We start from the raw sequence: 8,688 nt of genomic DNA on the forward strand, positions 1-8,688 counted from the left end.
GGCTGTATTCACATCTGTCCTTGTCAGATTCTGGCAAAGCCTCTCAGAGGATAGCCATTTGAGGCTCCTGTCTGGGAGCCCTTTGTGGCAAAGCAACAGCTTTGCAGTTTGGTATGTACAGAACAGATAGATTCCAGAGTGGGGTGGATTCTGGATGGTCATAACCTCAGTTTCTGCTCCATTTTTTGTCCCTTCATTTCCTTTAGACGGGAACATTTCTGGGTTAAAAATTTTGAGATAGGTAGATGGGCCTGTCTCTCAAATTGGGGTGGTAGTGGAGGGAGTTGCTTGTTTATCTACTGGAGGAGGTCTTTTGAGGTTCTACATCTCCCCTGTTGGGTATTTTGGATAATGGCACCCCCTTTGGATCCTGGGACCCTCTTACTTCTCTGGCATCTGGGACTTCCTAGTGGTCTTTCCCACTGATACATATTTCCATTCATTTTCTTTTTTTAAATAGTTTTTTATAAGTATTTTCTTTATTTATATTTCAAATGTTATCCCTTTTCCTGTTTTCTCCTCCAAAAACCCCCTATCCCATCCCACTCTCCCTGCTATGAACATAGTGGCACACATGTTTTTGTTATATTTTAGAGCATCTTTTGAGTATATACACAGTAGTAGTATATCTGGATCTTCAGGTAGAATTGTTTCCAATTTTCTGAGGAACTGCAAGATTATTTTCCAGAGTGGTTTTACCAGCTTGCAATACTACCAGCAACAGAGGAGTCTTCCTCTTTCTACACATCCTCTACAGCATCTTCTGTTGCCTGAGTTTTTTATCTTAGCCATTCTGATTGATGTGAGGTGGAATCTCAGAGTCATTTTGATTTGTATTTTCTTGATGACTAAGGATGTTGAACACTTGTTTAGGTACCTCTTGGCCATTTGAAATTCCTCAGTTGAGAATTCTTTGTTTAGCTATGAACCTCATTTTGAATAGATTTAGTTGGTTCTCTGGAGTCTAACTTCATGAGTTCCTTGTATATTCTCGATATTAGCCTTCTGTCAGATATAGTCCCATTTATCTTATTTATGTTGATATTCACATTTGAGAGGACATCTTGATGGATTTTTCCTTTGATGACTATTAAGTGTCATTTCTCATTTTTTTGGTAACTTTTAGTCAAAACTTTATTTTATTGATTATTAAAATGGCTACTCCAACTTTTTTGTTTCTTGGAACCAATAATTTCTCCTGGCCTATGACAGCAACTGCATTCATGTGAACAAACCTATGTACACATCCAACTACTCATCTATATGCATAATTTTAAAATATTTAACCACATCAAACAAAATATGCTCAAGAAAATTCTGAAGATATGAAGTAATGAACTAAAGGATAGTCATGCTTGTTGAATTCACTACTTTAAATATTTTCTTAAGTACAGCATTCTTTTTAGCTATTCTAGACAGTTTAAGTTACTCTGGTGAATCAGATCAATTGATATTGTTACTTCAGCTTTGAAGGATTTTTTTATTGGATATTTTATTTATTTACAATACAGATGTCATCCCCTTTCCCCAATTCCCCTCCCTAGAACCCCTTATCCCATCCCTCTCCTCTTTTATGCTTTTATATAATTTTAATTATATATGTGTATTAAGGTCAGTGCTAGGTTGAGGGTCTAGCAATACAATAGATCCAAATAGTCAAGGAACAATCAAGACAATAAACACAAATAGTCAAAGAAAAAGTAAGGCATTAAATCCAATTACACGAACACTCCCATGATCACTGTTTCTAAGGGCTTATCAGGATGACCAAAGCATCTGAGCCTACTTCCTGGTCCTAGCCCAAGGTCATTTTCATGTCTGAAGCCTACTTCCTTGTTCTAGCCAACAATTTAGATTCCTATCTGAAATTACTTCTTTGTTCTAGCCTAATATTTAGGTTCCTGCCTGAGATTACTTCCTTGTTCTAGCCTAGTGTCAGATTCCTGCCTGAAGCTTACTTCCTTGTCCTTGGGCCAATGTCAGATTCTTGCCAAGCAGCCCCAAAGTCTCTCTGCCTCTCCCCCTTTTTTATTTCATTAACAAGACTGAGACTGTCTTTGTCATTCTGACAAGAATGCCTTCCTTATCCATCATGGGATATGCATTATCCAAAGCAATGCCCTTATGGCTTAGGTTGGTAAGGCTCTGTGCAGAATTTTACCCATCCTTGGCTTGCCAGCCAGTTAGTTTAATATGCAAACATTGTTGTAGATGTCTGGAAGTGCATGGTGACAGAAGCCTGATATACTTGTTTGGGTCAAAACTGGTGCACGGGTCGCAGGCGGGGGTGCGGGGTGTGGGGTGTGGCCATGAGCCAGAGCGCAGAGGCTGTCCCGGGAACTGCGACTCTCAGCACTCTCTGTTGATTGTTCGACCGCGGTGGGGCTTGAACAGCCCACACACTGTTGGTGACTGCAGGGTCCCAGGAACACAGCACGGGACACGGGCCCTGCAAAGGCAATGCACGGGCCACTGTTGTCAGGAGAAAGTGTCCCGCGGCCCGCTAGAGTACAGAGAGCACAGGGGTGGGCAGAAAAGGCTTCCCCCCTGCCCCACCGTGCAAGTTTTCCACTTACACAATGAGTCCAGAATTGCAAGAGACACATGAGATTGAAGATGTGTAGCTTTATTGACATGGCAGTGGGTTTGGATGGTGTTGAGCTCTCCCAAAAAATGTCAGAAGGGGCTTGCTTATATTGGAAGTGGGAGAGGGGCAGGGCTTTTAGATAATACATAAATCTTGAGGCAGAGACCTGTTAGTCTTATGCCTTACATGATCTAGCATGGAGGCTGTATGTTAGGTCTCTGGGTTCTGGGGGCATGGCCAAACACCCAGGATTCCACAGTCCCACAAACCACCCTTTTTTCTTTCATAAAAGGAGAGGAATCTCTGAAGGTGGAGATATAATGTAGCTCACATGTGGGGATGTTACTCTCATGTGACAAATGACTGTGGGCCCCTCTGTGGGAAGGACTGTGGAAGGTTCAAGCTGAGACAGCCAGAAGGCTTGGGAGGCCCAAACCGCCTTCCACTTCAGATACTAGGGTGTAGGGCTTCTAGGGCTCTTCTACCAGGCTTTCTGTCCTTTACAGCCTGTCACCCATAATTCCCTCTCTCAGGAGAGGTGTCATCTGTATTGAAAATAAAAGAAAACACAGACCGGGGATGTGTGTAGTATAACCAAGCAAAGGATAATGGGAATTGAGGGTTGGGAAAGCAAGGAGTCATTGAATCAATTAAATACACATTGCATATTTTGAGAGTAATGACATCTGATTAATCTAAATAGACATTATGATTTCTTCACTAACACGTCACTTCAGCTATGTGACTTTGGCAAGAGTTCATCTGCGGCTAGAAGGTCTGGGTTTATCCATAGCGAGCATCTCTGGGTCTTCAGTCAGACGAGATGACTGGGAGAAGGTAGTTTGGTAGGTTCCAGGAGGTGGCGCTGTCCCGGCGTCAGCTCGTCTCTGGAGTCTGTGGTCTGACGAGATGTAGGCAGCTTGGCAGGTTCTAGGAGGTGGTGTTGTCTCGGCATCAGCTTGTCTCTGTTGGATCTGTGGGTATAATCACAGGGAAGCAGCATTTCCGGCAGGGAGATATCTTGAAAGCCTGGATATTGAGCATTAAATCACTCTTGGAAAGTCAAAGGTGTTTGAGGAAATTGGATGGCTGAAGGAGAAAGCATTGTTAACAATATCTGGGGTAGGCATCCACAGTTTGTCTGTGAAGGAAAATTAGTTGTTAATTAAAAGCCGAAAGATGGTGGTCAGCATGTTGATTTAACCTGTGGAAGTAGATTATATGACCTTTGAACCTTGAAGAAGTCTTAAAATTTGAAAAAAAATGTTGGGAATATGTCATGAGTGTTAGAGAGAAAAGGAGACATTTAAACAAAAAGTGAAAAATTTTGGGTTGAAAAGCACGAACACTGTTTAGGAATTCCTGTTGGGGGGAAAAGGCATTAATGGCGGGAAAGCATGAACATTGTTCCTGTTGGGGAGAAAAGGTTAATGGCAGATTTAGAAGTAGTGGAGGAGGGGCCTGCTCTGCCATGTGGTGGCTGGGCTACCACGTGGTGCCTGGGTGCTCTAGCAGAGAGGCCAAGGAATTACCCCCTTTTTTTTTTTCTTAGGAATCTTAAATGTAGAAGAAAAAGGCCAACCTTGAGGAAAAGCTCAAAGTAAGAATCATAGGTGTTTGATAGGAGAGTCAGAAGGAGTAAAAGGCTGTGTAAAACTGAGCCATGGCAGGGAGACACATGGAGCTGGCAGCTCTTGGTAGAAGCCGGCAGCTTTCAGTCAGAGGGTGAGGGGAAAACAGGCAGCAGCAGTTTCTCTAGGCTCAGCCTGGAGTTTTTAGTTGTGAGAAAGAAACTATAAGGTAAACAGGAGCGAAGGGAGCAGATTGAGTCTCAGACCCTCTGCTATCAGGCAAGCCAGCTGGGCTATAGCTGGCCGCTAGCTGGCCGCAAATGACCTAGAAGGTGAACTGGGGAAGGGGGCAAGCAGGGAGCCAGCCCTGTTGTTACAAATGAGTCTGGGCTGTAACCAGCCGGCCACAAATGGCGGAGGAGTGGGGGAAGTTTACACTAGGCTAGTAGGCAGAGTTCGAAAAGCTGACCCCTGGGGGAGGGGCAAACCTTTTGGTAGACAGAGGGTGGGAAATTTTGGGGGGAGGGGTAAAGAATGGAGATTAAGGAGTCTCCGTCATCTTGTAGGGAACACATGTTGAGAGAAACTTAGTTTTTTGAATTAGACAGAAGTTAGATTGTAGTTAACAATTAGAGAAAAGATGTTAGTTGGGAACATGAGAAAGAGAGGAGGTGAAGGGTGGGTGGACAGAGATGTAACTCACAGTTCTCGTAGGTGCCAGTGGGGAGAGCTTCTGGAGCTGGCTTTGTATACATTGTCCACCACTAACGGGGGGAAGATGGTGGCCCGTGTGTCTTGGGAGCGTGTGGGCGTGAGATTGTCTATGTCTCTTGTCTGGAATAGATGCCTCAGGGAGGCAGGGGTCACAGCAGTGGAGAAGCGGTAACAGAAAGCTTGGTGGGCAGGAATGAACTCAGTCAGATCTCAGCGGGTGTGGGTGTAAGACCCTCATATCTCTGCTCTGGGCCCTAAACACCGCAGAGGAGAGTGCAGCAGGGCAGAGATTGTGGGGGGCGCATGGCTGTGTGTCTGAACATGTCAGCACACCAATTTGGCCTCTATTTTAAAGGTCTGTGGACATGCAGTAAAATAGAAGCAAGGGACCTTATGCAGCGGTGGCGTGCGCTGGGAAAACAGGAGTCTAGACTCCGCGTCCCGTTGGAAGTGACTCATTTATTCTTGGAGTCTGTGCATGTTGGTGCCCCACGTTGGGCACCAGATGTGGGTCAAAACTCGGGCACGGGTCATGGGCGGGGGCGTGGGGCATGGGTCATGGCCATGAGCCAGAGCGCAGAGGCCTTCCTGAGAACCGTGGCTCTCAGCACTCTCTGTTGATGGTTCAGTCGGTCTCGACCACTTGGTGGGGCTTGAACAGCCCACATGTTGCTGGAGGCCACTGGGTCCCAGGAACAGGGACGCTGGGCACACGGGACATGGTGTGGGCCAGGGGCCCCACGAAGGCAATGCACGGGCCACTGTTGTCAGGAGAAAGTGTCCTGCAGCCCGCTAGAGTACAGAGAGCACAGGGGCGGGCGGTAAAGGCTTCCCTCCCCACCCCACCGTGCGAGTCTTCCACTTACACAATGAGTCCAGAATTGCAAGAGACATGTGAGATTGAAGATGTGTAGATTTATTGACATGGCAGTGGGTTTGGACGGTGGCAAGCTCTCCCAAAAAATGTCAGAAGGGGCTTGCTTATATTGGAAGCGGGAGAGGGGCGGGGCTTTTAGGTAATACGTAAATCTTGAGGCAGAGACCTGTTAATCTCGTGCCTTACTTGACCTAACATAGAGGCTGTATGTTAGGTCTCTGGGTTCTGGGGGTGTGGCCGAACACCCAGGATTCCACAGCCCCACATATTTGCCTCCTGAGAGGCACTGCTAGGGCTTGACATATACAGAAGCAGATGCTTACAGCTAAACATCAAACTGATCACAGGGTTCCCAGTGGAGGAGTTAGAGAGAAGACTGAAGGAGTTGAAGGGGCTTGTGGCTACATGGGGAGAGGGACAATGCCAACCAACCAGAGATCCTTGGGTCTAAACAGCTAGCTTGGGAACACACATGGAGGGACCCATGTCTCTAGCTGTGTTTGTAGAGGAGGATGGACTTGTAGGGCATCAGTGGGAGAGGAGGGCCTTGCTCCCTTGAAAGCTGGATGCCTCAGTGAGGGGAAATTTGAGCGAAGGGAGGTGGGAGTGGGTGGTTGGGTGGGGGTACTCATAGAAATAGGAGGAAGGAGGATGGGTTAAGGAGTTTTTGGGGATGGGGAATGAGGAAAGAACATGACATCTGAAATGTAGATATATAAAGTACTCAATAATACAAAAAGAAGGAATTTAATATTAATAGAAAACTACTACTTGCACAATATACAATCATAGTAATATGAGGTACCTTAGTCTTTTCAACTTTTACTTAGAAGATTCAAATGGGACCCTCTCAGTATTTCACAGAAGCGATGTTCAATACAGCAGCATGATCTCTAGACAAAGAGCTGCTTTGATGAGAAACTGTATTCCATAATCTATGGCTTTTTCTGTCTTAGAACCATCACCAGTTCTACTCTTTAGTTACGGACACTGAACTTGGAGGTATTTGTCCTCTAGTCCTTCATCCACTATCTCCTTCCTGGACTCAGGCTCACACTTTCTTCTGGAATAATTAGCATTTTCTCTTATGGCAGGTAATTGGGGTATTGTCTATATCTGTATACCTTCTTTCATTTTACTGTGCTGGAGTCAGCTGTATGCTGTTTGACCAGAGTAAACAATTGAATACCTGGACTCTTTTGCCTGTCCCATGCGTACTGTTTGTAAAAGACTTTACTGTTCTATTAAATAATTTTAGTATGTTGGAAGTATATTCATCTATCCATCCATTTATCCGCACATGCATGCATACCTCTATCTATCTATCTATCTATCTATCTATCTATCTATCTATCTATTACCTATCTGTCATTTATTTATCTACATATTGTCTGTTACGTTAGGGTAATCCATCTGACAAATTAGGATTCTGGTTAAATATAAGACAATCCATTTATACCTTCTATCAATGGTGAGGCTGTTATCTAATTGAACTAAATAAATCAGCAGCAAATCAGCAGCTAAGATACATGTCTCGGCTTCTCAAATAGTTCTTCTTCTCCTACTTGATAGGATCAAGCACAGTAGGTTGAGAATAGTAGTCAATTCTGCTGTTATACTAACAAAATTAATTTAGAAATTATTCTGAGCTCCTAGTTTTCTATACAATAGTTTGTAGTTTTACCATTGATTTCTAACTTTATTTTTTCAAAATAAAGCTCTAGAAAGTGAATTATCTTCCTTCCTGTTTGCTATTGTAACTTTCTGTTCCATAGATAGAATACTAGATGAGTAAGGAAAAAGAAAAAAGATAAACAGCTGCATTAAATTATAGAGGCATGTGATTTAGAACACACTAGAAAAAAGAGACTACACAGAGTAGGTGAAGTGCAGAGAATCTGTAAGGATCTTTTTGTGTGCTGGCCTCTTATATTTAGTCAGTTTCCTCAAGACAATCTTCTCCAGATGTCCTGTCAGGAAGGGAAAAGTAACTGGGTACTAGTTCCACCACTGCCTTTTTCTACTCAAGCTCGCATGAATTGTGAGGAAGACTTTATAATGATAACCTAGATGTCTCTTCTTGAGAGAATAATGCTAGCCTGAAGAGAAAGATGGGTTTTGCTGGAGGCAAAGTTATTGTTTAGGGACACCTGTTTTGGGCTATGCTATCTCCTACAGATGGAAGCAGCATTTATTGGTACTTATCTTTTTACAACAACCTTTCATAAGGAGTTGTGCTATGAGGTTGAGTTCTTTAGTTTACTTCCTGTCTATTTTAATTTCCCGTATATCAATGCTATTTTGTAAAAGTTGTAAGGGGAATCATGACTCATACTAGACAATTTTTATCAAAAAAGTCTAATTTAAGACTATAACTCTTTGTATTATTAATTTTGTTTTGATAAATTAGCACTGAAAGGAATCGCGGGATGATCTTACTGTAGCTCAGTTTTTGGATACCCTGTCTCAGGAAAAGAAAGCCCCAGAAGTGTAGCAGTTTGTGGCTAAACCAGTCTGTGAGAGTATTTTATCAAAGATATTCACACCTGTCTTATGGTAATTTCCATGCATTCCTGTTGTTTTTACTGACATACTTATCCACAGACAAGTATGTACTACATGTAAGCTGTGCAATTATTTTCTGAGTATTTACCATATTAAGTGACATACATACCCTGAGAATGTACTGGGAAGTAACCCATGCATGCTCTCTGAGAATCCATACAACATACTGACTATATTCCACTCATGTACTGGGAAACATAACATGTAAAAGTGTGTACAATTTCTTTAGTCAGTTTCTATCCCTTTAAAACATTTAGTCAGACTGGAAAGAAGGTTCAGTGAGTGGAGCCAACATGACTGGAGTTTGATCCTTAGGACACCCTCAACAATAAACACAGAGAGAGAGAGAGAGAGAGAGAGAGAGAGAGAGAGAG

Source organism: Grammomys surdaster, unplaced genomic scaffold (assembly GCF_004785775.1).
Source record: "Grammomys surdaster isolate TR1022 unplaced genomic scaffold, NIH_TR_1.0 206, whole genome shotgun sequence".
Taxonomy (NCBI): Eukaryota; Metazoa; Chordata; class Mammalia; order Rodentia; family Muridae; genus Grammomys; species Grammomys surdaster.